The sequence below is a fragment of the Coenobita brevimanus genome, chromosome 22, assembly GCF_032717465.1.
Source record: "Coenobita brevimanus isolate Jiangsu-jjx chromosome 22, ASM3271746v2, whole genome shotgun sequence".
NCBI lineage: Eukaryota > Metazoa > Arthropoda > Malacostraca > Decapoda > Coenobitidae > Coenobita > Coenobita brevimanus.
This window is the reverse complement of record NC_136975.1, coordinates 4703759-4720469: the sequence shown is the minus strand read 5'-3', so window position 1 is coordinate 4720469 and position 16711 is coordinate 4703759. Positions and strand designations below refer to the sequence as shown.

At 42.3% G+C, this 16711-nt stretch overlaps 2 protein-coding genes across 2 annotated transcripts in view; both read right to left on the bottom strand.

Moving 5' to 3' along the window:
- LOC145392372 (uncharacterized) overlaps positions 1–16711 on the bottom strand; it is a 104724-nt gene that overhangs the window by 33005 nt on the left and 55008 nt on the right. The gene's annotated exons all lie outside the window — the stretch shown is intronic.
- The window catches only part of LOC145392508 (uncharacterized), a 40067-nt gene that overhangs the window by 6446 nt on the left and 16910 nt on the right, over positions 1–16711 (bottom strand). The window lies entirely within an intron of this gene.

The following is a 16711-nucleotide window of genomic DNA, read 5'->3' as shown; positions in this document are numbered from 1 at the left end:
ATTTTTCAGTAAATGTTCAAGTTCTGGCGAAAATATTGTTTCATTCTGCTTCATAATGCATCACTGCTTAATTTACTGTTTCACTGCTTAATTTAGTGTTTCATCTTGCTAAATACACAGTTATTTTACTGTTTAAGTCTGCTTCATTAACTGTTTCACTCATTTATACGCAGGTACTTTTACAGCTTGCCTCTGCTTCACGCACGGTTCTTTATGGATCAAGCGTGGGTCATTCTTTCCAGCAAGCGGCCTCGAGTTACCGAGACGCGGAAATGAGCTTTTATGGGGCTCTTTCCGCGGGGACCAGATGGGCGGACTAAAGCATGATAATACGAGGGAAATGGAAGTGCACAGAGACTAGGCGCAAAAAGTCATCAAGAGTCCTGGCTGGTGTGCGTGTGCGTGCGTGCTTGCTTGCGTGCGTTCATATGATACTACGTTTTACATTAACTTGGCGTAAAATTGCCACCTGTCCATCTTGAATGCTGAGTTGTAGCATAATATTAACACTAGAAAATGATGTCAGTCATGATGAAGTGTTATGGGAAGGATGTAGAGCTGTAATTCTATCTTTTTCCCTGACTGAGCTACGTGAAACAAGTTGCAAAATGACTAAAATCTTGGTCAGATTAAAGTAAAAAGACTATTCATACCTCACACAATGAAATCTCTTCAGGATGCGAGCGAAATGAAAAGGGCAGAGAAGATACTGCAAAAATTTATCACTGTGATTGTGGTGTCATTGCTTACCTAGTTAGTTGAAGTGATATTATTAAGCCTCAGGTGACGAAAGCCAGGTATAATTAGCGACAGGAATGAAAGGTAAAACTACTAGATGTAAAATTTGTTAGTGATGCAAGTATATTCGATACTAGTTTACGTAAGTTATTGATTTTCAGGCAACCGTAGATCTAGTACTCGATATGAGGGAAGTGAAAAGGCAACGGATTATGATTCACCCTAAATTGGGGGAGAGTGCCGTCCTTCTGTTGCTTATTTCCCGTTGTTCAGTGGTAGAGAAAAAAATACTACGGCTCTACATCCTTCCCGTTGCACTATTTCTGACCAGCGCTATGTTATTGTGGTAATCTCTGTTATATCTCAGCACTGTAGACGGACAGGCGTTAGTTTTAAGCGAAGTTAAAGTGAAAGGAGTAAAGCACCAAATATATCAGAATCGGGTCCTTGTGTGTGTGTGTGTGTGTGTCCAGGAGGTGGGGTAAGGGGGTAACTTGATCTGCTAGTGAGACGGTGGGAATCTTAGGCCCCCGGGGGTAAGGGTAAATACAGTAGCCTCCTATCTGTCCTTTCCTTTCCTTTACCTTTCATTTCCTCTCACATCTTCCTTTTCCTCTCCTCTCTTTTCTTCCATTCTTGTCTTCGCATCCTTTCTTCTCTCTTCCTTGTTCCTCCTTTTTCCTCTTTTATTCTCCTTTCCTCTCCTCTCCCTCATCTCTTCCTTTGTCCTCTTTTCTCCTTCACCTTCTTTACATTTCTTCCAGTATCCTCTCTCTCTCTCTCTCTCTCTCTCTCTCTCTCTCTACCTTCATCATTGTCTTCCCTTCTGCTTCCCAAGTACTTTCTCTCTACTTTCACCTATTTCCTCGATTTTCATTCCTTCCCCACTCTCTCTCCCGCTTTACTACTTTCTCCACTTCCTTCCTACTTCATCATTTGTTTCCTTTCCTCTCATCTCCCTACTTCATGGGTTCTCTTTCCCTCCTTCATCTTTCCCTCAACTTTGTTATTTTCTCCTTAACTTTTCTTCCCGCTTCCTCGCTTGTCAGCCCTTCCCCTCGTCGTTCCTCACTACTTTTTTTTTCTCTCCACTCTTCCTCCTACTTCCTCGCTTCTCTCTCCTCCTCTCCTTTCCTCATTCAGGCGTTCCCTTTTACTAAACCTTCCCCTTGCCTCAATTAGCTTTCATTTATTAGCTTCTCTCCCCGCTTAAGCTGCATGTAATTTAATCAAGCTCAACATGCATTAATTTACGAGTATTCACTGCAAAGACGAGTTATTAGAACGGGAGCGTCTGTAGGAGCTGCTTGTCCGTCTTTCTCTCACTGATGATTTTCGGACTCGAGGCGTTTCGCTCCCGTAGACTTTAGCGATGCCACACAACACAACACACTATACAACCCTCCTACACACCACGAAACATCAGGCCCCCACATCACACCACACAAAATCATTCCCCCACACCACACCACATGAAATCCTACCCCTCACACCACACCACACCACACCACACAAAATCCTACCCCCACACCACACCACACCACACAAAATACTACCCCCACACCACACAACGAAACACACCAAGAGCATTAACTAAAAGATCCTAAGTTTCCGCATCTGGCAGTTTTGTCCTTGTTAATGTTACGTAGGCTGCCACCAGACGATGTCATTCCGTTTACAATGGGTCTCTTGCAGTGTAGGTGGGAACGAAGGCTATTTCCAACAATCCAGTTCGAAGTCTTTTGAACTTAAATCGTCTGGAGGGAGCAAGAATAAATAAAATAATGTCATCCAACTGAATTTGCAATGTAATTCAAACAAGGTAATCTTGCACTAGGACCCTCACGTAATCAACAGCATCATAAACTCGCAACGCCATTCTGCCAAGGGAGAAAAAAGAAAAATCAAAAATCCGGGAGGGGAGGGAAAGAAAAAAAGCAAATCGCAAAAGTTCATTAGGTTAAAGAAACCAAGTCAGAGAGTTTTAAAACCGGGAGCGTGTGTTAAAAAAAGAAAAAAATCCAATCTGAAAATTAGCAAGGTAAATGAACGCATCCAGACCAAATATTCCGAGCCCTTTTTCCCAACGAGGTTAGTCTAATTCCGAACTTTTGGCCGCAGACCAAATCAACATTGCAAATTAGATGTGAAAAGGCAATTGGACCACAAAGGACCAATTTCGTATTCAGAGTTGGTGGGTATTTGTGCCATTACCGCTGCTTCCGCTGCTTCTGCTGCTGCTGCTCCTGCTCCTGCTGTTGTGGGGGTCGTGGTTGTAGCCTTTGTTACTATTATTGCTATTTTCTTCTTCTTCTTCTTCTTCTTCTTATCATTATTATTATTATTATTATTATTATTATTACTATTATTATTATTACTATTATTATTATTATTTGGAGTTCCGTCACTCATTTTCTCTTTCCGCTATTTTTTATACATTTATCGCTGTACTGTGTTTTTGTCTTTCTTCCTTTTTTTTGTGTGGAGGGGAGGAGGTACTGCTTTTACTGGGGAAGTTTCTGTTTTTGTTGTTTTTGTTGCTTATTGTTGAGACCATTTTCATTTTCCGTTTATAGATGTTCGTCTCTGTAGCACGTCGTTTAATTTGTTTTTGCTCTTTTCTTTTCTTTGTTCTTTTTCCCTATTAAGGACATTATTGTTTTTGTTGTTATTGCTTATATGAGTCTTCTTTCTGGGTATTCTTGTACGTAGTTTCATTATTCATTAGTTACATACTTGTTTTGCTGTGAGTGTAAAGTTTTCCTCCTTCCTTCCTTTCTTTCTTTCTTTCCTTCTTTCTTTTCTTTCGTTCCCTCCTTCATTCTTCTTGTCTTCCTTTCTCTCGTTCTTATTTTTTTTTCTATCGGGTACTATTATTCTTTTGGTTTTTGCTGTCTTTCTTGATCTTGAGTCTGTGCTTTGTTTTGAAATATTCGTACACAGTTTCATTATCCATTTTTTAATGTGTTCGTCTTTGTAGTGCGTCTCTCTCTCTCTCTCTCTCTCTCTCTCTCTCTCTCTCTCTTTTTAATATCCATCTCCTTTATTATCTCATGTTCTACCAAAGCGCTATTTCTGATGCGTGGCTGCTCTTTTCTTTATAAATATTCCATTAGTTCTTCCTCTTCTCAAACCACTTCTGAATCTGGGGCCAACAGTCTCCGAAAAGAATACCGGAAGTCAGGTAAAGCGCCATGGGGAAGGGATGGAAATTGGAATGGACAAAAAGAGGATAAGATGAAGAAGAAGTATGGTAAGAAAGCTGAGAAGAGGACAACAGGATCATCAAGAGGGATAGTGAAGAGGTGACAGCAAGAGGAATGAGCTGCTGGCAAGGACATAAGCGCAACCCATCCATAAGGAGGAAATCTGAAGGCTACCTCAGTTAAAGCGGTCAAAATAAGGGGAGACTTCTGTTGTGCCTCCTTTACCCCATTAAGGCGGACACGCAACTCTCGTCTGTCCACGTCACCTAAGCTGAATGAACTCGTTAGGTGGAAATTGGATTGAAAAAGAAAATATTGTCATACGGAAGAGGTTAAACACAATAGGCTTGGGCATCTCACAAAGAGCTGATCTCGAATTTGGCTCTCATTTGTTCGACCTTCCTAAGACGAGAGGACACTGGCAGACTTTCAACCTTTGCCTCCTGTTTGCATAAGATGAAACAGATGTTGGAATTACGCGTTTTGCTTAACCCTATATTGAAAGGACACACCGTGGGTAATTGTCTGCCACACCTACAAGAGAGAAACATGATGAGGGGAAAAAAGACCACAAGATCTTTAGGCAGCGTCTCATTACCACAGTCGATTCACACCTACAAAATTACGCATTCTTTGGCTTTAACTTGGTGGAGATATTTGTCCTTTTGCAGCTCATATCCCGTAGCTCAAAGGCAGAAGAAGACAATACTACGGCTCTGCTCCCCTTCCATAACACTTTTTCGGAACTACAACCATATGTTGATGTTAATCTCTCGTTCTAGCACTGCATTCAAGATGGAGAGATGGCAATTTTAAGCCTAGTGAAAGTGGACAGAGTATAGCAACGAAGGCACCTCATTCTTAAGTCATAACACTCATCGAATTTCAGTGTATATCGAGGGAGTGGCCCAGCTCCGTCAGATAAAAACCAACTGACTATAGAGGACCACAAACACGGGGCGCCGGATCGTGTTCTAAATAGCTTCGTGCTTTTCGTAACACCTTCTCCACAGCGACTTATTCTAATCATCATATCTCAGTATCATCTCGTGTGTTCTTGATGCAAAATATTTCGATACTGATACGATATAAATAACGTGCAAGAGAATGTTAAGAAATCATATGCAGAATAAATCGCTAAAGGAGATGAACCACGAAGCGTCCCTTGCCACTCATAATTGGGTTCTCTGTATTCCACCCCTGCGCCCACACGGCTTTATTCCACCCACTCGCCTTTATTCCACCCACTTGGCTTTATTCCACCCACTCGCATTTATTCCACCCACTTGGCTTTATTCATCCCACTCGGCTTTTCCACCCACTCTGCTTTATTCCACCCACTCGGCTTTATTTCGTTCACTTGGCTTCAGCTTTATTCCACCCGCTACGCTCTATTCCACCCACTCGACTTTATTCCAGGTTTGATTCCTCTCACTCAGCTTTATTCCTGGCTTTATTCCGCCCACTCGGCTTTATTCCACCCACTTGGCTTTATTCCATGCTTTGTTCCGCCCACTCGGCTTTATTACAGGCTTTATTCCACCCACTCGGCTTTATTCCTGGCTTTATTCCGCCCACTCGGCTTTATTCCACCCACTTGGCTTTATTCCAGGCTTTATTCCACCCACTTGGCTTTATTCCAGGCTTTGTTCCACCCACTTATCTTTATTCCAGGCTTTATTCCGCCCACTCGGCTTTATTCCTGCCCGTCCGCGCTATTGTTGTCCCATTTTAGAGGCGGGTGAGCTTCTGTAATCTGGCTTTTCCCGCTCCAGATAGTCGCCTGAAAGTTTTCCGTGTCGGGGGTTAAATGCCTCAATTTTTCAATTTACCAATCATCTTTCGCCTCGGTTGTGACGTCACGGCGCCCCCATTTCGAATTTTCCGCCATTTTGCATCCAATCATGATTCCACATTTCCCCTCCCCCGTAACCACATTATTTAAATTGAATATTGACATTATGATATTCGGATAGGAAAGGCTATGGATCAGCAGAAACAAAGGACAAAGGAGTGTTTTAGGCACCGATGCACCTTTGTCGCAGGCCCTGAGGGAGAGATTGGATGTTTTAGGCCGTGGAGAGAGAGAGAGAGAGAGAGAGAGAGAGAGAGGAGGGTTCAGGGCGCAGAGGACACTTACTGGAGGTCGAGAGAGAGAGAGAGAGAGCACCGGCGCGAAGGCCATATTATTTGATATCTATTTATCTGTTTATCTATCCATTGTCTGTCGCTGCATCCTGTGAGTGGTAGCCTTGACAAGAGGACCTCCAGGCCCTTTTGTCCTTCCTCATTAACATACCCTCCTCCCGCGGTGCACCACTTCCCTTCCATACTCTCGCACCTTATCTCTCCACTCTCCCAGTCAATCTCTCATCCTCCCTGACATACTCTCACACTTTATCTCTCCACTTTCCTAGTCAATCTCTCTCTCCCTTACATACTTTCACAGTTAATCTCGCCACTCTCCTAGTTAGTCCCTCATCCTTCTTACTCTCGCATCTTATCTTTCATTTCCAGTCAGCTCACCCTCCCTCACATACGGTACACGTACTTTTGCTCTCTCTCTCTCTCTAAGACTAACGCTGTACAGGAAATCGCAAGGTTAAATTACAAAACCACACTCCCGTTAGCTTAGACCTTAGGGGGATACTAGAATGAGATGAATCTAGGACCATTTGCATGTTCTTATGGGTAATGGACGCTTTCTAGAACCTCTTCCTTAGCTTTTGCATCTTACACTTTATTCTCTTGAGTGCGATTCATGTCTTTTTCGTTATCGACATGCCGTGAATAAATCTGAAGATTTTATTGACGTGTCAGCTACAGAAATAAGCTGGTAAAGAAAAGATGTTCGGGAGCCATCTTAGACGAGGAAAATACGGGCCAAGGAGTGTGAGGGGAAATAATGAGAGGCGCCCAAAGTAAAGGGGGGAGGTCAGAGGAGACAGCGAGGGTCCACATGGGGGTTCTTGGGGGGGTTTGGGGGTTCCTGGGGGCGACAGGGGTGGTGGCATCACGTTTATAAAAGGCTGCAGCCCTGATAAGCCAAAAGGGCCTTTAATTGCTTTTTAAATTACTTCCGAAACCTCCAACTTGAGGCAACAAACTTAGCTCAGGAGTGGGAGGCAGGAGGAGACTTATGAGGAGAGACGAGACGCAGTGTGAGAGATTTTAGACCAGATGAAGGAGAGAGAGGTGACTTATGAGGAGAGACAAGAAGCAGTGTGAGATTTTAGGCCAAATGAAGAAGAGGCAGGATGAGACTTGAGAGACGAGACGCAATAATTAAACCAGATGGAGAGACAGAAGGAGACTTATATGGAGAGGCGAGACGTAATGTGAGAGATTTTAGGCCAGATAAAGGAGAGATAGGACACTTATGGGATGAGACGAGATGCAGTGAGAGATGTTAAACCAGATGGAGAGACAGGTGGAGACTTTTTAGGAGAGACGAGACGCAGTGAGATATTTCAGACCACATGGAGACTTATAGAAAATTAAGCGAGAAATTATGAGAAACTTAAACAACACGGAGTTCCTTGACTGGATGACTTGCTATAGCGATTTATTCCTGATACTAGGGGCTCGAGAGGGACGCCTTCACGTGATGGCACCGATATGACCAGGTGGGTGGTTCCCTGCCTGGCAATACAAAGGACCCTCACCTCACTCCCTGTCCACTGGAAGGAGGATGGTGGGCAGCAGAAGAGAGGCAACTTCAACCTGCAGTCCACTTGGTTCACATTTCAGATGAACCTGAGGTACTGCCGCAACTACCACCACCACCACCACCACCACCGCTGCTGCTGTTGCTGCTACCCACAGGAAATTTTAATCAGCTTAGAATCCCCTGGTCAATGACCGGGTTATCGAAGGCCGTATCTGACCTCTTCAGGTCAAGAATTCTCTACTAACCTTAATGGAACCACCAGAAAATAGCAAGAATAACACTGACCAATGACCATACCATCGCAGTGAAGGAGTTGCGAGGAGAAGAAGAAAGAGAGCGAGAGAATAGGCGACATTATGGAATACGTGTAAATATAATAATAATAAAAAAAAATGATAAAAAGAGTAATCAGAATGCCGAGACGATAATTCAGTACAAGACCGAACAAGGAGGCTTACATCTCAGTACCATGACGCCCTTTTACACTCTACTGCTTCCCCCAGACGATTTTCCTCATCTTAGGCCCTGGAGAAGCTAAGTCCATTAACCCATTCACCGCGAGGGCTGTTATTTTCGACTTTATTTTTGGTACGGCCAGACGATTTTATTTTCACACCTGACATTCGCTTTTAGTCCTGTTATTTCAAGACGATTCTGTTCCTGATACTTCGACGGCTTTAGATCATCCAGACGATTATGGATTACTTCTAGACGATTTTAGGTTACCACCAGACGTTTTTAGATCTTTCCAGACGATTTTAGATATACTTCCAGACGATTTTAGGTTACTTCCAGACGATTTTAGATCTACTTCTAGACGATTTTAGGTTACCTCCAGACGATTTTAGATCTACTTCCAGCGATCTTACATTACTTCCAGACGATTTTAGATCTACTTCCAGACTATATTAGATCGACTTACAGAAGATTTGTCTACTTCCAGACGATTTTAAATTACTTCAGACGATTTAACATTACTTCCAGACGATTTTAGATCTATTTCCAAACGATTTTAGATCCACTGCCAGACGATTATAAAACTACCTCCAGACGATTTTAGTCCTGCTCCTTCAAGACGATTTTAGTCCTGATATTTCAAGATGATTTTAGTCCTGATACTTAAGATTTTAGTCCTGATATGTAAGGTTTTAGTCCTGATACTTCAAGACGATTTTTCTTCTGCTTCAAGACGATTTTATTCCTGCTGCTTCGAGACGGTTTTATTCCTGCTACTGATCGCTTTTCCTTGCTACTTAAGTGTTTTTCTCTGCCACTTCAAAACGATTTTTCTAATTCAAGACGGTTTTTTAAATATTTTTTCTTCAAGATGACTTTAGTCCTGTTATTTCGAGACGATTTTGTTCTTACTACTTCGACGATTTTTGTTATGGTACTGAAAACGACTTTAGTCCTTTTTCCATACGGTTTTCTTCCTGCTGTTTGAAGACGATTGAAGTCCTACTACTTGAAGAGGATTTATTCCTTCTGCTTCAGGACTATTTTAACCCTGCTACTTCCAGACGATTTTAGCCCTGCAACTTCCAGACGATTATAGTCCTGCTACTTCCAGACGATTAGAGTCCAGCTTCCAGACGATTTTAGTCCTGCTACTTCAAGAAAAGTTTCTTTTTCCACTTGACGGTTTTCCTCCTGCTTCCGCCAGATGATTTAGTCTTACTTCCAGGTGATTTTTGTTTTAACCAACATACGATTTTATTCTTTCCTCAGCACCCGTCTGGCTACGCAACCTCACCCCCTCGCTGCCTGACTCTCTGTTTTTGGCAAGCGTTACCGTTAGCCTCAGTCTTTCATTTTTCAGACTGTTCCCCTTTTACTCTAACTTGGCCTAAAATTGCCATCGCTTCATCTTGAATGCTAGGTTGTAACGATAGAGTAACGCTAGAATATGATGCTAGTCACGAGGAAGTTCTGTGGAGAGCATGTAGAACCACTGAAGAATAGAGCAGCACTAGAATATGATGCTAGTCACGTAGAAATGCTATAAAGAAGGATGTAAAACCGCAGCATTGTCATCTTTTTCTCCCAGTGATGGTGAATAAAATATAGATAACTCTGTTAGTGTTTTTTCCACTACCTCTGATCTCTAGTTTTTTTTTTTATAAGCAACGTATTATGATACCTGTGGGTGAATGGATCTTGGCTTAGGCTTCATCTTTTTTTTTTTTTATCTTTTTTCCTTTTTTTTTTTTTTTTAGGACAAGGTTTGTAAGTCTTTTGCCCGTTTTTCCTTATGTTAAAGAAAAACTAATCTTAATATTCTTATTATAGCTAAATGATGTTATTTTGCTTTTCAGTGCTGGAGAAGGTAGGGCGCTTTCTGGTGGTGGCATTTACATAACGGGGTGGCTTTACTCATTGTTGATAAAATAGTCCCTCATATCCCTCACTTTGCCCCAGGAGGATGGTTGACTGCAGGAGAAAGGTAGTATCAGCTTGTAGTGCACTGGGTTCACGTTCAGATAAACCTGGAGCTGCAAATGCTACCGGAAGGAGGATGGTAGACAGCAAATGAAGGAGAACATAAGCCTGCAGTCCACCGGGTTCACGTTTAAAAAAGCATAAGGTTGCAGCTACTATTCCTACTACTAAGAGTGACCCCTCGTAATGATGAGGTTGAAACAGGAGAGTGGAGAAGGGGTGAAGGAGCGAGAGAAGGTGGGTGGGCGAGGGAACTTTGCCTTGTTAGCTCATAATTAATAGAATTAGTGAGTTTTGCAACACAAATTAATGGCTTCATAATATTTGAGGCGGGATTTTCGCACGAGCAAAATAACACGACGCTGCAGAATTTAACCCTTTCACTGCGAATACTTTTATTTAATATTATGCCCAACCTCAGACGGCCTTTGCATCTTTGGCTGAACCTTTGTTAATTAACCGGTAAATTTTATACATTTATGTTTCAGTTTATTTTATTCTTACTCCCCCCGCCCCAAGACTAATATATTCAGCTTAGGGGAACTTTCTTGGCGATGGTGGATAGACATAATTTTTAGCTAGTCATTCAAGTACGGTAAGGTCTTCATTAAATATTATCTTGCTGTTCCCAGACGAGTACGTGCAGCTCAAAGGGGGCTACTCGTAGTGAATGTTAAATAATTATGACAGAATTAATAGTAGTTGCAGCCCCAGGTTCATCTAAACTTGAACCCTGTGGACTGCAGGACAATGCTGCCCTTTTTCTGTTTTCTGCCATCCTTCTCTGGGGTATAGGGAGGGGACTGAGTCATGTTCTTGTAACCAGACAGCTCCTACACGTAGTCATACCAGCGCCACCACGTAAAGGCATCCCTCTTCAGCAGTGTATAATTTTAGGAAAGGATAGACATAAAGTAAAAGATAATGTGATGTTTGCACAATATAATATGCTACACGTACATTCTGCAAAACCTCCAGGCAACTGCATTGCATTGGTTTATTTGCAGAATGTCATATTCTCCTTTACGTTGCTTCATTATCACCGTCACTAACACACGGAGTAGTAAGCCAGTACACAAACACTTTTAAAACAGACACGCTCATCTACGATATGCATTCGATATCGTTTGTATGAGTTCTGTAATACACTGAAGTAGAGAAACGGGAGATTATCAGTGAATTATATGCAGATAATACACTTCAGCATATGTGAGAAATTGGTAATTGTTAGCAAGATGTATGTAATTCGTTGTTACAAAGATGTATGTAATTCGTTACACACATTATCTCACAAAAAATGTAATTAGTTTGTGAGGATATTAGGGATGTGGGTAGATTAGCGGAAGTAAGCTAATGGAGATCATTCTGTATGGCAGAGCGACAAGGATGTTTGTGAAAGAGTCAATATGGCTTTACAAATCTTTGCACAAGTATATATTTTATGATGACTCCACCACCACGCACTTCTGTTGCAACCTCGTAACTCCTACGGATGAAAGAATGAGAGGATGCTGTTTCCTTCATCCCTTGGTTCATTTCCCAGCACAGGTCAGCGAACCATGGCCTGGAAAATGGAAATGATGATGATGATGATATAGGTACACTCTTTTACTCACTATCAAGGATCATATTGTAGAAATAGTGGCGATATAAGCATTGTAATATTTTCTTGACCTTGCACAATAGGAACAACTTATCGGGGGGGGGGGGAGAGAGAGAGAGAGAGAGAGAGAGAGAGAGAGAGAAGAGAAGAGAAGAGAAAAAAAAAACGAAAATAAACTCAGAGAATAACATATGAGGCAGAACTGGACAGAACACACTCGACACAGGATGAAGAACACATCAGCTGGTCCTAAGCGCTATAAGGCGAAATACGAGCTTTATAAGGCGAGATACGAACTTTAGCAGCCAAGATATGAGCTTTATAAGGCAAGATACGAGCTTTACTGGTAGAAGGCGAGATACGAGCTTTATAAATCAAGGAATACGTGTTTAAGGGGGTTCTTCATACCCTGCGAGTTTTAAAAAGAAAGACAACAAATTATATAGGAAAAATTGCAAACGTAAAGACTGCAAACCTGATGTGAATGATTGCAGGTTTTATTAGTAAAGCCTTCAGTTTTTGGAGCGAGTGCAGATTTCAACGCCTTCAGTTCAATGACGCATATTTTTTTCAGTGTCTTTTCCAAAAAAGTTACTCCAAAGGTGAATACAAGTTTCTAGATGTGGCAAAATAGAAATATACGTCAACGGACTGAAGGGGTTAAAAGGAAGACGGAACACGAAGAACATGGGTTGGACTTTTAGGGGGGAAAGGCAGAAAATTTTAAGAGGAAAGGCAGCACGCTTGTTCTAAAATAGGGGGCAGTGGTGTTGTTCCCTGGTCCCTTGAGAGTCCTGCCCCCCACCCCTCACCCCTGCCTCGCCCCCCACCATCCCCCCTTCCCCACCCCCCACCATCCCCCCTTCCCTACCCTCACTAACCAAGCGAATCAAAAATTGAAATTCACTTTACATGGTTGGGTCAGAGTTGGGGGGATGAAAGGGGGTGGGGAGGGGAAGGAAAGAGGGACATGATGATGGGATTGAAGAGGAGGAAGAGGAGACAGAAGAGGAAGAGGAGATAGAAGAGGAGGAACAGGAAGAGGAGAAAGAGGAGGAGGAGGAGGAGAATAGTGAACAATTTTAAGAGATGAAGAAGGAAATCAAGAGGATGGGGAGACTCTGAAGGAAGATGAGGAAGAAGACTGTTGTGAATAAGAGGAAAGGTAGATGAGGAAGAGAAATGAGATGGAGAAGAATTAAGAGCAGCAAAACGAAGAAAATACGACCGAAAGGAAATGATCGAGACTCGGAAATGATGAGGAGTAAAATAATGAGAATAAGATGGAGGGATGAAGTTAAAAATCACAGGTGACTAAGGTAGCAGGATATGATTCAGAGTGGAACGCGTTAGGGACAGTCATTGATCTACTTTGGACTTCCACAGACATGATGATGATGATGGTGGTGGTGGTGGTGGTGGTGATGATGATGGTGATGATGATGATGGTGATGATGATGATGATGATGATGGTGGTGGTGGTGGTGGTGATGATGATGATGATGATGATGATGATGATGATGATGATGATGGTGGTGGTGGTGGTGGTGGTGGTGGTGGTCGTGTGTGGTGGTGGTGGTGATGGTGATGATGATGATGATTACCAGAAAAAAAAGTCATAATGTCCTCACGTATGCTGAGAGAGAGAGAGAGAGAGAGAGAGAGCATATATAAGATAAATTAGGAGAGCACAAGGCACATCAATAGAATAAAAAATGTGGATAAAATAAAAATAAAGAGGAGAAAGGAAGATCAAGCAAAAGAAGAAGTACAACGAAAATAAAGTTAAAAATAAAGTTATAAAGTCAGACTAATGACGAGGCGAATGGATGAGGGAGAGCGAGGTGGTTGTGAAGGGAATAAAGTCTGTGTGTGTGTGTGTGTGTGTGTGTGTGTGTGTGTGTGTGTGAGAAAGTCTATATGTATGTGTGTACGTGTATATCAGTGAGTGTGCGCGTCTCTCTCTCTCTCTCTCTCTCTCTCTCTCTCTCCCGGGGCAGTCAATAGCGACCGTAACAAATTGTCCACGATAAATATTGATAAACTGTGGGTAATTGGCCCCATGAACGCCTGTCGAGAGTTGCCAGCGAGTTCGAGATGATTACCACTCGCACTTTCACACACACACTCAAAAAAAAACTCGCAAAATAATAAGCTCTGGATCACGCTGCCCTCTCCCCAGCTCTCACCCTGGCTGGGAGATAGAGTGGGGTGGGATCGGGTGAGTGTGGGGTGAGTTAGAGGCGATGTAGGGGTGAGGAAAATGGTGTAATTAATATGTTGCCTGGCCACCACCCGACGCCCGCCTCGTCAAGTCCATATGACGCTTGGCTCAGGGCAAGAGAGGCCCCACTGCCAGACACCCAGAGAGAGAGAGAGAGAGAGAGAGAGAGAGAGAGAGTAGTCGTGGTAGGTAGAGAATTAGGGAGTAAAGAGAGGAAAAAAGGAGAGTTGAGACCAAAGGCAGGGGATATAGAGACAAAAGGGTAATGCAAAGTAAAAGGGACTCAGAAAAGGACAGGTAGCGATGGAAGGGTAAAAAGTAGGAAGAGAGATGTGGAAGGAACTGAAGTAGGAAAAAAATACCCTAGAAAGGAAGGGAGGAAGGAAGGGAGAGAGAGGTAGGGAGTAGAGAGAGAGTACTGGGAGGGAGGGAGAAGGGATGGAAGGGAAATGAAACAAGGAATGACAATAAGGGAGAGAGGAGAAAGGGAAGGTTGGGGTAGAGAAAGTTGACAAGAGAGAGCAAAGAAAGTGGAAAGCAGAAAGACAGCCGTATAAAAAAGAAAGAGAGGTAGACAAGAGAGAGATAATGAGAGAGAGGTACGATGTAGGCAAAATCGAGAGGAGACAGAATGAACACTGTACAGTACATAGGGATATTGAAAGAAAGGCAGGGATTAGAGAGGTAAGAAAAGAGGGGAGAGAGGAGAGAGGCAGGGAGAAAGGGAGGATAACAGGGAGTATAGGGAAAATGATGATTAGGGAGTCTGAAAGGAAAAGAAGAGAGAGAGAGAGAGAGAGAGAGAGAGAGAGAGAGAGAGAGAGAGAATGAATTAAGGAGGGGAGGCAAGAGGTGTCAATGAAGAGGAAAAATAACCATAATCACATAGTGGGACCCAGGAGTGAAAGAGGACAGATGGAGGGATTTGGAGGGAGGGAGAGAGGGAGGGAAGGAAGGAGAGAGAGGGGGAGCAAAGGGAAGGAAACGGTGGAGGGAGGAGATGGGGGGGAGTGGGAGGCTGGGAGAGTGAAGATGTAAAGGAGAGTATAAGTGAAAAATTTTAGAATGATGGGAAAGGAGAGCATGCTTGCACGTGTGTGTGTGTGTGTGTGTATGGAGAGAGAGAGAGAGAGAGAGAGAGAGAGAGAGAGAGAGAAGGAGGGTGGGGGGAGGTGAAGCCCTCCCCCCTATACAGGCCATTATGAGCACATCACATGAAGGGGGAGCAATTCACCGCCATTTTCACGGTAAATTGCGTTAGTGGCTCCGACGATCGCTGGCCCTTCATCCAATATTTGTGGTTCGCCCCAGAGCCGCGATTATCGAGCCCTAAATCGAAGTGGAGTTTATTATCATTTTCTTTTAAAAAATTCAATGTCGCGACGCCCTTCATTTATTTTGCATTATTTTTTCGTACAGTGACATCGTTTTATTCACCCAAAGGAGTCATTCCGTATCTCAGGGTAAATAAGGAGATTGTACATGTATCTTATCTATATCTGACATTACAGTTCGATATATATAACCATCTTAATTTGGAGTGACTGTGTCTTCTGGGATACAGGTAACCCCTTATAGATATAACTGTACTCTTTCCACTCTTACTTGGCCTAAAATTGCCATACCTTCTTGCATGTTGATTTGTAACAATGAAGGAACATTAGAATATGATGCTGGTCACGGAAGAGTGCTATGGAAAGGATGTAAAGTCACACCATTGTCCTTTTCTGCCACTGAGCTACGTGACGTAAGCTGAAAAAGTGACGAAAATCTTGGCTAAGTTAAAGGTCAGAGGAGTATAATCGATTACTATACGATGTATCAACACGAACTGATAGTGTCAGTTTTACGAAAGTATGTTAGTGTTACTGTTACTTAGTGTCAGTTTTACCTAAAGTATGGTAGTGATATTGTTACTTAGACCCGTACTGAGTGGCAGACGAGGCTTGGAGCACCGTTCCCTAAGCGATTTATTTTGCACAGTGAAGCATAAAATTTTCCTGTGTCATATCTTAATTAACATAAAAAGAGAATAATAAATCGCTAAGGAAGAGGAGTTACGAAGCTTCCATTTCCTTTCAGGATGCGTCCCTTAGACCGACGGGAACTGCGACATCAAAAGGTTCCTCGCCGTAATATTATTCTCATCTAATATAATAATAATAATAATAATAATAATAATAATAATAATAAAAAAAAAAATATCGTGATCTGAGAAGGGTCTGTGCGTCAAAATACTAAACAATAATTTTTGGTCTTCTACTCCATGGAAATCTCTATTTTAAGCCATATAAAAATCCATATTGTTCAGAATCCTGGACGTTCCGAATTTGAAAAGTGTAGAATTTACATTATCCTGAACAGTGTGAAGTTTGTATTGCCTAAGGTGGTTTGCTTGGAATATACGCCCAAAATTTGTTCTTTAATATCTTGACTTAAGCATTTTTTCGTTTATTGAAGGCTCTTAACGAAGGAGAGATAGTTACTATTGACGTATGGCTCAGTACGGGGAAGACTATTTTTGTTGTCATCAATAATAATAATAATAATAATAATAATAATAATAGTGGAGAATTTAACTTATTTTGTAATGACTTTTTATTCTTATTTTTTTTAACTCGGAATCAGACCTGGAAAAAATCATAATATTAGTGTCAGGTCTCAGAACGCCCCGTATAAGACGTCACTTAATGGAGACTTTTTCAAATCCCTTCATTATGATAGAGGGGAGGAGGGGGCTTTTACAGCTTCAAGAAAATGGCCTTGAAATTAGCAGGACAGTACTCGTTAACCTTACCTTACCTTACCCTACCTTACCTTACCTTACCTTA